Source organism: Neoarius graeffei, chromosome 5 (genome assembly GCF_027579695.1).
Source record: "Neoarius graeffei isolate fNeoGra1 chromosome 5, fNeoGra1.pri, whole genome shotgun sequence".
Lineage (NCBI taxonomy): Eukaryota > Metazoa > Chordata > Actinopteri > Siluriformes > Ariidae > Neoarius > Neoarius graeffei.
The window spans coordinates 30,161,556-30,178,782 of NC_083573.1; the positions used below are offsets into that span (position 1 = coordinate 30,161,556).

At 40.9% G+C, this 17,227-nt stretch overlaps 1 long non-coding RNA gene across 2 annotated transcripts in view; it reads right to left on the reverse strand.

The window, feature by feature from the left end:
- Nucleotides 1–8,505: 8,505 nt before the first annotated feature.
- LOC132886620 (uncharacterized) overlaps nt 8,506–17,227 on the reverse strand; it is a 38,303-nt gene continuing 29,581 nt past the window's right edge. For both annotated transcript variants that reach the window (XR_009654715.1, XR_009654714.1), the window contains exons 6-7: nt 10,925–10,989; nt 8,506–10,827 (exon numbers count right to left, since the gene is read on the reverse strand). This is a non-coding gene — a long non-coding RNA (uncharacterized LOC132886620). The remainder of the gene's footprint in view (nt 10,828–10,924; nt 10,990–17,227) is intronic.

Genomic DNA, 17,227 nt, shown 5'->3' on the forward strand with positions numbered 1-17,227 from the left:
GCATACTGGGAACACCCCATGAACTGCAATTTTGGAGGTGTGTTGATCCAGTTGTTTAACCATTGCATATGGCCCTTGTCAGAGAGGCTAAGCTCCTTAATCTATACCATTTTCATTGCTGCCACCCTCTCTGCTTTAGCCGTTCCATGCAGGCACATGGAAGGGCAGGGAGGTCCCATATTCCGACCTTAATCAACGTCCTCTCTGTTGTCATTGATGCCTGCTCTGTTCTGTACCCGGGAGGGTTGTTGCTGCGGCTCTCCCTGCTTTAACCTTTCCATGTAGGCACATGGTAGGGCAGGGAGGTGTGCTCTCCCTGCCCCAAGGCTTTCCATGTATGCATGTTGAATGCCAGGGAGGTCCCAGAACAGAGCCCCCCACCAAATACTACTTGTTGCAATATTGGAATGTAATAAATTTCCTTGACAAAAGTGGTCCTGACAGAAGTGTGTTTCTTTTAGGCTATCTAATGTCACTGCTCTTTACACTTGCAAGCAGTGCTGTGGCAGGTGAAGGTGCCTAAACATTGTGAATATTCCTACTTTATATATTTAGTCCCTAAATCAGGTGCAACCTCATTGCACACATTGATGTTCATGGAGAAGTGTATCACATTCATGTATATGTGCATATTTCATGAGTCATAGTTATAGAATCATTCTACCTTCCAGGTAACTGTTCCACGACTGTGACACCTATTCAAGGTGAGTATCTTTGTTTTATAACTGTGGCAACATGAAAGCCAATTTTCTTCCTTTAAATTGACTATCCCTGATAATAATTAGGTAGTCATGAAAGAAAGATATGCATGATCCTGTTTTAACACTAATTGTAAGTCTGTATTATGTGTAAATAACACTGGTCCTTTTCTGTCAAGTGTGTTGAGGTGACTGGACCCAAAAATGAGACTCAAGACTAGCAGTTCAGCAAACAGGGTAGATTTATTCAACAAAAGCAAGCAGAAGATCAGGGGTTTTCCAGGGGAGGGGAGGGGAGGGGAGCTGAGCGGACAGACAGAGCAAGCAGACTGAGGTGGCTGACAGACTGGTAACAGAAAGGCCATAGATCAAACTAGTAGGTCAAACAATCTGGCAAAGACTAGATTGCAAAGCCGGGGTATAAATACTACTGGAGCTTGATTGCTGGATGGATTGCAGGTGTATAGACAGATTGGCAGCAGGAGTTGATTGACTGAAACAGGATGGCAGGAAAGCCACACCCAGACACACACACACAGACAAAATGAGAAACAAAGGGGAGGGGAAATAGCTGAGACACAAGGAATGAGGAGGAGGCAGAACTGGACTACTATATATTCATTTGTGCACTCCTGCGCAGCTCTGCGACTTATCAGATCCAGATGTTTATACAGCAGTTAGTTCCAGTCCACTAATTTGATTGGTCAAGCAGTGTTCCAAGAATGCTGATATTTCACATAATAGCACTGGGACATTTCACTCTGTGCATCACTCCACTTGTCTGTGTCCTGCATGTAAAACTCCACTTAATAGTTCAAAATGGTGACTACAGTAGTGTTCTGGACATCATCGGCAGACATAGTAAATGATACTTTTCAGGAATATTACTTTTGACTGAAAATATGAAAGCTTGTCAGATGAAAATGAAGTAGGGACACCAATTTTACCAGAAGCATCTTTAATGGGAATGTACAAATCACTTAGCCAAGCTTACATGCATAAGATATCTAAATCCCAGACATAGCAGCCCTGTCAATAACTGCCGGCATTCATTCATTCATTCATTTATTGTATATTTGATGAATCACCAAGGTGAAATTAAGCGCTGCTTTAACCCATCTGGAGCAGTGAACACACACGAGCAGTGAGCATATGTGCTACAGCGCCTGGGGATTTTTTTTTTCTCTGTCTTTGCTTCTGATAATCTGTTTGTGTCTTGCCTGACCCTTGCCTGTTTTTGGACTCTACCTTTGCAAATCATTTTGAATTTGTCTGCCAGCTTTGCCTTATTAAACTTTCTGCTGCGTTTACATCCATCAGTCACCTGTATTCCTGATATTAGGCAGGGAACTATAGTTACCGATTTTTTTCTATAATAAGTTTGTTCACATATTTCCAGAGCCACACCTCAGTGACATTCTGTCTGCTGTTGCTCTTTTATGTATTCTCATTGTTTGTGGATATTGGAAGAGGAAAGAGCTTCAAAGGTAAGTTGCTTACCTAGCTCTCACTTATTCTTTAAATGCTCAGTTAACTATTATCTCGACTAGAAATTGGTAAAATGAACATTCTAACATCTGTTAATGTGCTATGCTCTGTGTACAGACGGCTTCAAAATAGATGCAAATCTAAATGTGACAAACAAGCAGAGCAGGACCACGTTGTTTCTATAGTGGAATTGGAGTCAAACAGCATTTGCTAAACGGTCATGTCTACACCTGCTTGCAATCAGGACTCCACTTCCCAGCATTCACAGCAGCCTTCAACCCACCCCATGTTATAATCATGCTAGCTGTTACACAAATGAGGATGGGTTCCCTTTTGAGTCTGGTTCCTGTCAAGGTTGCTTCCTCATGTCGTCTGAAGGAGTTTTTTCTTGCCACTGTCACCACAGCCTTGCTCATTGGGGATAGATGAGGAATAAAATGAGCTCTTTCTGTATTTGCAAATTAATACATGTCAGTCCTGCGCGCTGTGGCGCGTGCAGCAAAAGGTGTGCCTTGGGCTGCACGTGCCGAGTGAGCTCCAACATGTGCGCCGTGAACAAGGCGCAAAACAGTATGTCATAGGCAAAATGAGGATGAGAACTAGAATTGGGAACAGGAGCCGAGAAACCAGGAAAACCACAAACACGGGAAACAAGGCTTGGTAATGCGCACTGAACGTGGTTTATTACCGAGCCTTGTTTCCCGAGTTTGTGGTTTTCCTGGTTTCTTGACTCCTGTTCCCGATTCTAGTTCTCATCCTCATTTTGCCTACGACATACCTGTACTGTTTGCGCCTTGTTCACGGCGCGCATGCTGGAGCTCACTCGGCGCGCCCACAGCCTGAGGCGCGCCTTTTGCTGCACGCGCCACAGCGTGCAGGACTGACAATACAGAATTGGCAAATTCTGTCAAGCTGCTTTGCGACAATGTCTATTGTTAAAAGCACTATAAAAATAAACTTGACTTGACACTGCAGGACTGAAACTATTTATTTGTTTATAGTGTTTTTTTATTTTTCAAAAGGAGCCTAAATGGCATAATGGAGCAAAATGTTTGACTAAAATATGAGAGCCTGGGGAAGCACTTTACAGGGCTCGAAATTCACGGTGGTCCGGTCACCCGAGGTGACTTAATTTGTCATTTGGCAGGTAATTCCTGTCACTAGCCAGCCCGGCTGGCTAGTTGAAAATTAAAAAAAAAAAAAAAATTATGAAGCGAAGATTCAGACTAGGGCTGTGCGATATATCAAATATACTCGATATATCTCCGAAAATTCTGTGTGAGATAAATAAAATTATTATATCGTAACTATCGAGTGTTTCATGGTCATCTGCCGACTTGCGGTTGTTTCGTGTTTGTTGCGTTTGTTTAAAACCTTTTCTGGTGGTTTTCTCCCTGTCCCTCAGGCAGTAACGTGAGAGGCTGCCTAAGGGTTTAAAAAAAAAAAAGTCACACACTCACTAACCAATCCCAGGCGACATCTCAGTGCTGAAAGGAACTTGCGGGAAGATTTCCTAGTTTCGGTCAGTGGGGTTTTGAATTCTACTTTGCGGGGAAAAAATGGCTTGGGCTGGTTGACAAAAATTGGGCGGGTTTGACGTTAGTTCGGCGGGTTTTTATCAGATGTTTATATAGTTTCACTACCACTAGAAAGCAGAGATGGGAGAGAATGTAAACACCTAAGCCGAATGATGTTCTTGAATATGCGAAGGAAATCAGGAAAAACAGCTCTCTTTGGTCAACTGAGGCAAGTCATAGACCTACTGTAGTTTACCCAGTACCCCTTGGGTATTTTAAACAACCAAAATCGAGCATTGGCCTAAATTAATCATTAACAATAAACATTCATCTCATTAAGTATTATTTAAACAAAAAAAAAGTCGATGTAACTGTAAGACTAATATGAATGTGTGTAATGTAGTGCAGAAACTGAACTCAAACTAGTAAATAAGAATGATGCAATCCATTCTCCATTTTCTCTTCTCATGTTACATTCAGCCATGCATCGTAGCCTAACTTTTTTTTTTTAAATTGAAGTATATAAAACAGGTATAATCTAACAAATCCACAAAAATCAGGATAACAGATGAAGAATACATGGATGTAGACAAAAATAAATTAAGCAGAATAACTAGGCCTATAAAATTCATAAAACAAACAGGATAAATAAAAGATACTGTAAATAAATAAAAAACAAATAAAAAATAAATAACCTCAGCAATGCAGATGTTAGATATGCATTGTAGCCTAACATGGCCTACATAATATTATGCGTGTGCGTCACCTACTGGTGCATATAGGATTCAGAACACAGCAGATGACTGCAAAGTTATAATCTGATTCAACCATACGGAGCCGAGTACCAGACAGCAGATTTTTCACCTCCAGCACTGACGGGCTCATGTTGCTATTTGTTCGATTTACAAATAGTATACTGGACTTTAGCTGCATATTTTTACTGTACAAGATAGGCATCAAGTACATTTTACATTTTGGGCGGTTTTAAGTGCATTTTGGCGGGTTTTGAACATATTTTGGGCTGGAAAACGTCAGCAGTATCTGGCAACACTGGTTTCAGTTTACAGCGCTGACTCAGTTCGTGCAATCGCTGGTGCTGCATAGGCTACCGTGTAAGCTCAGTCAATTTCAGCGACAAATTAAAAATGGAAGCGGAAGAATTGGTTCCTAAAAGAACTAGTAAGGGGTCAGTCATCTGGCATTTTTTTGGATATCGCGAAGAGGACGTGGAACAGCAAATGCCAGTTTGTAAAGTGTGCAAAAAAAAAAAAACCAGCATCAAAATACTCGGGTCTTGAAATAAATGCACATTAGTCATGAACAATGGTAACTACTCTCTTTTGCGTTATTTTTGACAGAAGTAAAATTCATACATGAACACATTTTGGCGAGTTGATTTTCTGTTTGTTGAGTTACTTTGGAAGGTAACTAGTCTGGCTGGCTGGTGAAAAAAAAAAAATATATGAATTTCGAGCCCTGCTTTATGTGGTGAAATTTTTAAAATTATCTGTGTATAGAGCTGAGAATTTATAGATTTTTCTGAACTGAATTGGTGTCTGAATATCTGACTGATACCCTGTATGTCCAAATAAAAGTTAGACCATTCAGCAGGATCCTCCAGCAGATTTATTCTCAAACTTATTTTAAGTAAAAGTAGTCGCAGATGTCAAAAATCAAACTTTCATTTTCGGAGACCAAACAGTGTTCGAGAAAAATGAATTTTCTTTAAAATATCAGATGGACTTGACATATGCAATGACATCATTCAGTGGTCACTTGGAGCAACTCAACTGTTATAATATCCGTTTACATCGTAGTTCTGCTAGTTTTACAAGTATTTTACCAAACATATCAGTTTTTAAATTTTCAACAGTAGAGAAGCTAACTAATCCCCCACCACAATTAGCACCTGAACTTCTCTCAGTTAATAAATGCAATGAGTTTGCATCCTTCTTCAAAGGTAAAATTGATAAAATATGGCAGAATATTGCTCATAATATATCTCAGTTGCAAATAACTGAAAAGTTGCAATCACCAGTGACACAGACAGAATTTCAACACAGTGTCAGAATTTTGTTTGATTGATTACGAGACTCTTGAAAAAAACTGTACAAAATCTCAGTTCCTCAACATCTGAATTGGACATTCTGCCCACCAACTTTAAGTCTGTTCTTCACCTCATAATTACAGATGTGCTTCAGATCATAAATGCATCCCTAGAGACTGGCATTTTTCCTGTGTCCCTGAAAAAGGCCGTTGTAAAGCCCCTACTTAAAAAGAATAATCTGGATGCTGCAGTATTGAACAACTTCAGGCCAATATCAAATCTACCATTCATCGGGAAAATCCTTGAAAAAATTGTCTTCAATCAAGTAACTGCCTTCTTGATATCAAACAGCTGCTTTGATGACTTTCAGTCAGGATTTCGTGCCAATCACAGCACTGAAACAGCACTGATTAAAGTTATAAATGACCTGCGTCTTAAAGGAACAGTCCACCATACTTCCATAATGAAATATGCTCTTATCTGAATTGAGACGAGCTGCTCCGTACCTCTCCGAGCTTTGCACGACCTCCCAGTCAGTCAGATGTGCTGTCACTCCTGTTAGCAATGTAGCTAGGCTCAGCATGGCCAATAGTATTTTTTTGGGGCTGTAGTTAGATGCGACCAAACTCTTCCGCGTTTTTCCTGTTTACATAGGCTTATATGACCAGTAATATGAAACAAGTTCAGTTACACAAATTGAAACGTAGCGATTTTCTATGCTATGGAAAGTCTGCACTATAATGACAGGCGTACGAACACCTTCTGCGCGCTTCGACAGCGCATTGATATGGAGCTCCGTATCAATGTGCTGTCGAAGCGCGCCTGCCACAGTGGACAATGCCGGCAACATGAGTGTTGCACTGAGGAACCTGAAATTTTTAAAAGTTGGATGTTTTGCACATACCCTAAATCTGGCATCACAGAAAGTGTACAATGTCAGTGCTGTGGCCAAGTGGAGGGCCAAACTCTGAGATGTTGTGGTGTGGTTGAAGAGGTCCACCATGTCTAAAACTGTGCTATGAGAGAAGCAGCGAGTTCTCAGTAAGTAGAAGGTAGATTTAATTTTTAAAGTCTATTTCAAACATCAACAGCAATGTGAAATATAGATTGTTATTCAAGTGTTGTCTGTATTTTAGATTTGTCACAGCATAGCATGATTCTGGACGTCAAAACATGCTGGAATTCATTTTTCCTGATGGTGGAAAGATTCCTGGAGCAGTATCCGGTTATCCAGGCAGCATCTCTAGATCAACGGCTTAGGAGGGCAATGGAGAAGGACAGGTGATGAACAAACTAAGAACAATAATTAAAAATGTCATACTTTATATTTCCATTTTAAATACATATATAATATACACATCATGCTTAACTCCAGACTTGAAAGGCTCACAGACAGTGATTTCGCAAAAGCTGAGGAGTTTGTGAAGTGTATGAACAATGTACACCTCAACTCTGTGTGTGTGTCAAGCGAGAAGTCCCCCACATGTGGCCAAATCCTCCCAATCCTCGCAAAACTGGAGGCACATTTCAAAGTCACAGACAAGGACAGTATTTGTTTCTGCAGTGAAAGAGAAAGTCTGGGGAGATCTGGAGAAAAGATACCAGGTACTCTCCATTCCAACCACTATCTGCATTTATTTTCAAGGAATTGGCAAACCACACCATTGTCACTACTATTATAATGTACTGTGTTTAATAGGATGAAGACATTCAGAACTTTCTCCAGGAGGCCACTTTGATGGACCCTCGCTTTAAAAGCAAGCTGGAATGTGGTGTTGCTCATGCCTGGGACAGACTGGAAAAGGCAGCAGTTGACAGTGTAGCAGCAACACAGGTATGATTTTTTTTTATGTACATCAATAACAGTTTCTTTGAAGCATTACTATTTTTGGTATAATGGGTGTCTGTAGCTTCCAGTGGAGGGCCGCCTTCACACAGAGGAAGATGATGACCACGAGGAGGAGGAAGAATGAGCAGAGAGACATGTGGGTTCATAATCAAAGAATATCAAACCTGAACTTAATTTTTTGTATTTTACAAAACTTTTAATACTACTTTTTATATTTTTCAGACAGTAGCCTCCAAAAAGACAGCCTTGGAGCAGTTGTTTGAGGAAGAAGACAAAGAGCTTCTCCAGGCAGCTCGGATGAAAAGCAGTGTCCTCTCCATCACAGAGCAGGTGCAGAAAGAGCTTCATATATACTGTACCAAGACCTTCCCTCAATCCCATCTGGACAAGACCCTGTGGCTTGGTGGTGGGGTAAGAGGGATAGCCTCCCTATATTGTCTGACTTCTCCAATGTATGGTATACATGTGTGTACAAGCGTCATCTACCCCTTCAGAGAGGGTCTTCTCTTGTGCTGGCAATACAGTCAGTGAAGAAAGATGCCGTATTTTGCCAGAGAAAGCAAACATGTCCATCTTCCTTAATAAGAACACTTAGTTTAAAGAACATTTCGCATTTCATTATCCTGTTCCATGTGCATTGGCATTGCTAGTCATTAGAATAAGTTAATGTACTGTACAGTTGTGTACAATTGTTGAAGTACAGTACAATGTGAATTTGTTTTTTTATCTTTATTTATTATTGAAGGGATTTAAAGTAATCTGTTGTTGTTCAATTTGACCTTGGACTTTGCCTTAGGAATAAAAAGTCATTGTTTCATTACAAATTCTGTGCGAGTGTGCTGCTTTTTTTTTTTTTTGAAAGTACAGATTTAAATACTGTTTAGGAACCGGCACCGTTTTGAAAGTATCGATTTGGCACCGGTATCGAATGAAACCCTTTTAATACCCAACCCTACCCTGGACAAGTTGCCAGGTCATCACAGGGCTGACACAGACAACCATTCACACTCACATTCACACCTACGGTCAATTTAGAGTCACCAGTTAACCTAACCTGCATGCCTTTGGACTGTAACAGACAAACTAACTTTAAAGTTGTATTCTGCGGTTAGAGTGAGAAAAGTGATTCACAAACTCATCCAAGTTTAGGCATTTGGTTCAGCTAGACTCCACACTGAGCAAGCCTAAGTTGTTCAATCTACTGTCACCCATCGTTGATCTCAACTAGGTTTTAATGAGTTTCAGTGCAGAGAAACTTTTCATATGAAGCTGTGCTCACAGGGATGGTGACTGCAATTTTATACAACCTGAATAGTTCATGGAAAACTTCACGATTTGGCTCAAGTATATTCGTCACATCAAGTATGCTTGAAGGCTTTTTGATGCCTGCTTGGATCTTTCTGTCCAGTATGCACTTAAACTGATGTAGTTCATGTTTCAAATCTTCTGTATTGTAATCATGAAGTGCAGCAAATGGAAGCAGCGCTTCCTCATCAGAGAAGTGATTACTTTTGGGGTTTAAGGCTTCAATACCTCGCATAACAGTACAACTTGGCTTTGAAAACCTCCGCTTGATCTCATTCAGCATGACATCTATTGTTCGGTAAAAAAATCCCAATTCTGAAAGTGTCCTTGTTTTTTTTTCAGAACGCCCACCGAGAGTGGACATCACATGTGCATGATCCAGTCTTTGATTAAGCAGTGTTCTTTTCCCGGGTTCAATGTCAATGTTGCACTCTTGTGCCGTAACAATCACAGTCCTCCATAACCCCTCAAAATACTCTTCATTTCGGGAGTTGCGAAGATTATATACCAGTGCCTCAACCAAATCTACAGACACACCTAGATCAAGGTTTTGGCACTGGAGTGCCTCCGACAGACATTTCACCTCACCAAAAAAAACTTAGCAAGTATGACCAGAAGCACAACAAACTGCAAATCTAACAAGGCCAACAAGCTTCGTGCGTCAACAGATCGGTCACCACTTTCATTGACATCTAACTCTTCAAGAACACAGATGATGGCCGGGAGCCTATCAAGAATAGTTTGGCATGCTCTCTGTCGACAGGCCCAGCATGTGTCACTCAATTTTTGCAGTTCCTTTGGTGGCGTCCCTTCATACAATCGTCTCTGCATATTGAGCCACTTTGGGTGAACATATGACCCTGACATGAAGTTATATAATTTCTGCACCACAGAAAAGAAATTTTCAACCTCAGGGATAATTTTAACCGTGTCCACAAGCACCAAGTTTAAACAATGGGCATTACAATGAACATAGAAGGCTTTATTCGCCAACTCCTTCAGGCGAGCCTGAACACCACTGTTTTTCCCCCGCATGACTGACGTGCCATCATATGCCTGCCCAACTAAATTTTCTCTGTATTCCAGGCCATATCGCTCAAGTATACTGACCAACCTTTTGATCAATTCGGCAGCATCAAGCTATTCTAAAGTTTCAAAATGCAAAAAGCTTTCTTTCACCTCCCCATTATAATAGTACCTTAGTACAAATGACATCTGCTCTTTCTTTGAAATGTCTTTAGTCTCATCTGCCAAAAGGGCAAAGACCTCCTGACTGTCCTTCACTTCCTTTATGATGGTGGAGCGCACCATTTCTGCTAATAGATGCAACACTTCATTCTGGATTTGAGGTGACGTGTATTTCCCATTGCGCACACTATTATTCAATTTCTTTTCAACAGTGGAGTCATGGTTTGCAAAAAGCTCTAGAATGGCCAGAAAGTTCCCTTTGTTGTCACTGTCCTCACTCTCCCCATGTCCTCTTTGTGCGATATTCTGAGTGGCAGTTAAGAGTAACACTTCAGCAACACATTTAATATAATGGCGATTTTCCTGTGCTAAATCTTGGGCGCTGTGTGACAATCTGTTTACCAGAATTTCCTCTGCATCATTGTCTTTGTGATTTTGCCAAGTCAACATGGCATTAATGTGCACCTCAGACTTAGAATGAGTGGCAAAGCCACTATCCTTACACATGGCTTTTTTCCAGTTTTTGTATGCTGTGTGTGAAAGTAGTGTCCATGTTCAGAAGGCTAAAGTGCCTACAGGCATAACAAATGGCATCCTAGCACTGCGAATATTCGATCCATGTGTGTAGGCCATACCACGAAGCACTGAAATGTCTTTGCCTACTACCAAAAGCTGTCCTTGGAAAGTCTTGGAGATGGGGTTGGACAGGTGAATCTGCTCTTGATCTTGAAATGTCTAAAATGAGAAAAATGCACCATAAGCCATCTGAACCATGTCACCAAACATTTCCATATATATTTGTGCAGTTTATACATAAATGTATGATTTATACCTGCAGGAGGCCCACTCAACCCAGGGTTGGTCCTGGCTGTTGGCGCAGGTCTAATCTGCTGATATCTGTCAGTTTAACCACACAACATAACATTAGAATAATATTTGCATTTGGTGATGTCAGGTTTGTATCATAAAGCATCATATCCTAGCAATGTTACATGCAATTTAAACAATTATAATACAAAAAGTAAACAATGGTGGTAGGCATACTGCTTACCTTGCGAAGAGCCCTGTGTGGATTGTGTTACTGAGTCAAACACAACAGCTAAAATTATCACCATAAATTTGAGTGATTTTGACACAGGTACATCAGCTACATTGAGCATCATAACACATGGCATAACTACACACATACAATGATGGCAGTGCCAGTGTGTGGTACCTTGGGATCCATTTCCAGAAGAGATCCTGTTGCTGTCTAACTTATCCTGCTCACCCTCATCACTGTCCCTTCTGTCTTCGCTGCATGTCTGTTTACTATTACTACACTGGCTGAAGTAGTGTGTAATCTTTCTTTTCATTTTGCCTGACAGGTAAAGGAAACACCAAAATACATCAATCACATTACTGCATGAACATTTAGCAAAAGGGGAATGTAGGCCTACTGCTGCATTTAGATTTCTAGGCTACTATGTCCGCTGTGGGCTAAAGTTAGCCAGATACTCCCAGAAACAGATATGTAATCTTTGAGAAAGATAGACTACACCACTTTCAGTCAACCAGTTCAACTGTTTAAATTCAAAGTTATTCCAAGTCAAGCGTAGTGGTTAAGGAGCCTGACTAATATGCTTGTAGTCTGGAAATTGTGGGTTCAAATCCCAGCTGCCACTGTTGTGCCCTTGGGCAAGGCACTTGACCCCAAGTTGCTCTAGGGGAGAATGGTCCAATTTATAGTTGACAAATGTAAGTCACTTTGGATTAAAGCATCTGCTAAATGCATAAATGTAAAATTTATTATTATTTGTCCACCTCCAATTGAATTGCTTTGGTTTCATTTAGTTTTACTTGACAATATTTCAATTGCAGTTTGATAGACATTACTTGGAAATTACTATAACAACTTCATACGATGCATGATTTCTGCTCTATCCTACATATCCCACAATTCCTGGAGCGATCTCGTTTTGACTTTGACTAGAAAAAAAAAAAAAAACATGGCAGCAAGTTTAATTATCGAAAATGTTTATCATGTTTGTGTATGTATTTCACCTTGCCTAAATTAAACATTAGACTCGTTGGTAATGTTATAGTGCCATAAAGGCTAACGTTAGCTTGATAGCTCATACATCAAAACACCCCTCTCTAACCTACGCAACGCGCTGCCTACATGGTTGATGGTGCTACCAACGGGCTCTGGTGCTACCTAGCTCGGCTATCCAAATGTGCTAATCACTGTCTGACAAGCAGTCTTCGCAGGACATTGCTTGCAAGCACGGTCCTCCCTCGTCTTTTGAACACAATCATTAATTATTGTGCAAGTTCACTCGCATGAAGGAGTTCGAAGTTCAGTTCATACTAAACGCACTTGAGCAGAACTCACTAGGCCAAGTCAGTGAAAGCCATTGGTTTGAAAACAGGATAGAAGAACGGTCAAACACTAAAAGACAGCTAACTTGCCGACGTAACTTTCTCTTTTGAGTCGTACAATCGAAAACCACCGACGTTTTGCTTTCTATCTATCTAGTATCTACGGTATGTGTGCACACAGCACAAATCCCACTGTAGCCGGATATCTATAAAGACGCATATTTATCTATACGGTTGCATTTACATGTAAACGAAGGTTTCAGTCACTGAAAACAGATACTTTCGAAAACTCCGGGCAAAGTGGAGATTTCTGGAACTCTGAATTGTCTGAGGACAGAATTGTAACTATGTCTACAAAGTGAGAAAACTTGGAGTATAAGAGATGAATAACTTACCTCCCAAATTAAATGCACGTTCACGTAGTTCGTAGGTTGTGTTGTCGGACTAGAGCATGACTATCCGATACCACCACCATCACGACAACCTGCTCATCCACCTGCTGCTCAAACGCGCGAAATGTTTGTGTGCTACGGTAATATGCATCCCCGCAGAAACCAAATAGGCAGAACAAAAATCCAGGGGGAACTAACATTTTGTGGGACATATCTGTTTTATAAATTTTATTGTCAGGCCCTGGGGTGGCCAGGGAGGGGCCAAGGCTTACCCTGGGGTGGCCACACCCCCCCCAGTCAACCCTTAGCTTCGCCCCTGATTCGGACTTGGCAATTGGAGACGAGGACTCAGATTTTCTTTATTTTTTGTAACATGCCATAATAATTTGGCAGAAGATATTTATAGCTACATTAATTTTTACACTAATTTCGTGCAAGAGTGTCACACCTGCGTGCCTTGGCACTTGTATCAGATAGACTCTTGGGCGCACTCCGGACAGCGCGCACGCCAAGCAGACTCTCACGCGTGCGCCGTAAACAACTCACATCTGCACAGGATTGAGGTGCAATCAGCATGCCTATATAACAATTGTGAAAACACTTACCTTGCAACATGTTGAGTTGCGTTGCTGACACCTTACTGAGCTTTATTTCCTTGTTTGGTTTCCTGAGCCCTGATTTCCTGTTTCTCGTCTTTGATTCTGCTGAGTCTACGATAGCCTGTTTGTGCTTCGCTCGACCTATTGCCTGTTTCACCGTTTTACTATTTTGCCTGCCATTCTGGGGTAGGTTTCCCAATAACATTGCCCTTTAGGGCTAAAGAGTGAGTTAAGAGACTCTTCAGCAACGGACCTTGTCTCTATACGTGGTTTTCCCGAACTCACTCGTTTTTTTAATTAAATGAATAAACATTCACATGAAAGAATGAGCAAATAATAAACTAAACTAAGTAAAATGTTTTCCCCATGTCCACTCATTTCACCGTTACCCAAACATAGTCAGGATTATTTTAACTGTTCTCCATGATGCCAAGCTGGCAATGTTCTCCCTTATATGTGGACGCACAGACAGAGGTTTTAATCTGTGTGTACCCAACAAGGTCGAATTTACATACGTATATTTGTAACGTAATTAGGGCATTGGCTAGATTTTGGCTTTTATAGCACTAAAGTCCAACTACGCCACCTTGGGAATTTCACCCAGGGAATAGTCACTTGAATGAAAAAATGTTATAATTGAACCAGACTCATAAAATAAAGCCAGGGGGTTCCCACACAGGCAAGTTCACAAAAGAACAGAGACATGGTTCATTTAGTTCACAACAAAATTGAGTTTAATTTCACCTCCAAAAATAAATAAATAAATAAATAAATAAATAAGGGAAATGTTAAGATTAAGAATACAAAACCAAAAGGAGGGAAAACAGCATCTAGGTTAACAGTGGTTTAAAAGCCATCCTAAACCCAGAAAGTAAAGGTAAATACAGAGGTCACATAAGATGGCTAAATAAACTAGACTGCATTTCCTCTGCAGAAACTGCTGGCGTGTGCTTGCTCAAATGAAACCACATTCTCTGCTTCCCTCTCTCTGTGTCTCTTTCTCTACATCTCTCACCCAATCACTATCCCCACCAAGACACATTGTCACACAGTGTCATGTTTTAAAAGAAGGATTCCTTGTTTTAAATGGCTTTGGTCAACAGCTCTCACTCCTTCTCTGGCTCAAAATCTCTTTCACATCATTTTGAAGGGAGATTTCACTGCACTTTGCACAGTGAAATCTCCTCTCCACCCTTTTGTATGTTTTTCAATTTAATTCAGAGGTTTAGGGTTTAAAACATGGATTTTGGCTGTAAAATCACAGCTTTAAATTTTTTTTCTGCTGCTCCCACTCTAACGTCTGGAGTGGAGGAGCTCCTTATGACATCACTCCAAAGTTCTACCCATTCATTTCAATGGCACAGAATTGTGCTGAAAAACAGGAATACCAAACGAATGACAAGGGGTAGTGCAACCATATTAACAAGCATGCCATTCCAGATCAGGCCCTACGTTTCAGCATTGGAACCGTGTCTATCTCGAAAGCCCTAGGAGCAGTAGTGGATCCAAAAAAATGGGTGAAATGGAATAAAAAAACTTGGTGTGCTTTTGCAAGCACACTAATAAATAAACAGCAAAATAGTTCAACATGCAATCAACTCAAAATAAAAGCACACCAAATAGCAAAACAAACATAAAAGTAAAGCCACCTATGAAAACACAACTGGTTTCTATAAACCACCTCTATAAAGAAGGGGGTCCAAATAAAATCACTTAAAACAAAACCTAGTGCTGTTACTCAAAATGTTACAAACAAAATAAAACTTCCAATAATGGAAAACAAAGAGCACCAGTGGCAGGTTCAGCTGCATGGGTTGAAACAGTCTTGTTTCCACCAGCCAATGTTAAAAACACAAAGGTGACACCAGCAACATCGTCTTGAACCAGAGCCTGAACAGCAAGCAGCAAAGCCCAGAAGTGTAGCAGTAAGTTATACAGCATGCTGATACCTGCCTTTATACGCCAATATTAACGAGGTAATTCCGAGAGCTGCCACACCGGAAACATGCATACGTTCGAGCCCAGCAGCCGACAAGGGCCTTTCTGTGTGGAGTTTGCATGCTGTCCGCATGGGTTTCCTCCACAGTCCAAAGGCATGCAGGTTAGGCTAACTGGTGACTCTAAATTGACCGTAGGTGTGAATGTAAGTGTCAATGGTTGTCTGTGTCTATGTGTCAGCCCTACAATGACCCGGTGACTTGTCCGGGTTGTACCCCGCCTCTCGCCCATAGTCAGCCGGGATAGGCTCCAGGTTGCCCGCGACCCTGTAGGACAAGATAAGCGGCTACAGATAACGGATGGATGGATGTTTGAGCCCAGCAGCCGACGAGGGCCTTTCTGTGCAGAGTTTGCATGCTCTCCTCATGTCCGCATGGGTTTCCTCCAGGTGCTCCAGTTTCCCTCACAGTCCAAAGGCATGCAGGTTAGGCTAATTGGTGGCTCTAAATTGACCATAGGTGTGAATGTGACCACTTAGCTATTTCTGTTAAGGGTGGCGAGATGTGGCGAGTTAGGATCCAATAGCAGAACACAAACCAGAAAATCCAGTGAATAAAAAATGATTTAATTAAAGTAGGGATCGACCGATATGTTTTTTTCAGGGCCGATACCGATAATTATGGAATTGGGATGCCGATAACCGATATGTGCAACCGATAAATGTAAACATAATTCACATGAAATTAAACATAGCACACACTGACAGACCTTCATATCCATGAAATGTTTAATTGTAAAATTGAACATGAAATTTTGGGCAGGGAGATGCCAGCAGCATTTGTACAATAAAGTCAAACATTAGTTAGAATAAAATGAGAAATAAAATAATAAAATAAATATTCACCAATAAAAAAATAAAATCACTCCCTACTATATTACAGCTCACCATTTTCAGTGGAAAAAAAATACACTCTGGATTCTTTTACACTAAGAACCAAGTAAGACTTACCAACTTCAAGTAGTTTTTAAATAACAAATCAAGTGTAGGGAGCTGCCTGCAGCATTTTTTAAAAGTAAAATCAAACAAAGTAGGCTATCACTCCCTATTATGCAACAACTTAACCATCTACATTCTAATGTAGATGAGAACGGCCAGGATAGAGAAAGTGAGAACAGAGTGTTAAAAGCTCTGGTTAAAAGGAGCGGCTGCTCCTTTAAGAGTCTGTTCAGAGAACGGAAGTCGGAGTGAGGGGGCGGCCCCGCGCGGCTCTGCTCCTTTAAGAGTATATCGCTTTCCGAATCAGAAGCGCTAGCGAGGAGAATTACTTGCGCAAGAATTATAAATACTAGTGGAGTACATTACAGCGCAATGTGAAGTAGCATAAGAACATTTAAGTCAAGAGTTTAATTGATGCATTTCATTCATTAGCGTTTATCCAAGCAAGTGTGCATCCACGACACAATTACTGAGCCCACAACAAGCGTCCTGACAAACTCCCTACAGTATTACATGCCTACTAGCACCATATCACACCTGGCTTGTTTAAATGTTCAAATAGCGCTTTATAAAGTTACCTAACATATACAAGTGCAATGCGCTTTTTGAGCACGAGTCACGTCATGAAGTTTACTCATCACCATAACAAAAAGCCAGTAGGCTTGCGCTAGCCTACAGAACACAAACACTACGTTTTATTTCGTCTTCCCTTGACCACCTCTCTGTATGGTGGTCATTCTACTGTTCGAGTAGAACTACTGACACATTCACATTTCCAGACGGGGATTTAAAAATGACTGCAGCCTACGTTATGCTGGGGACTGCTTACTATGGATGACATTACATGT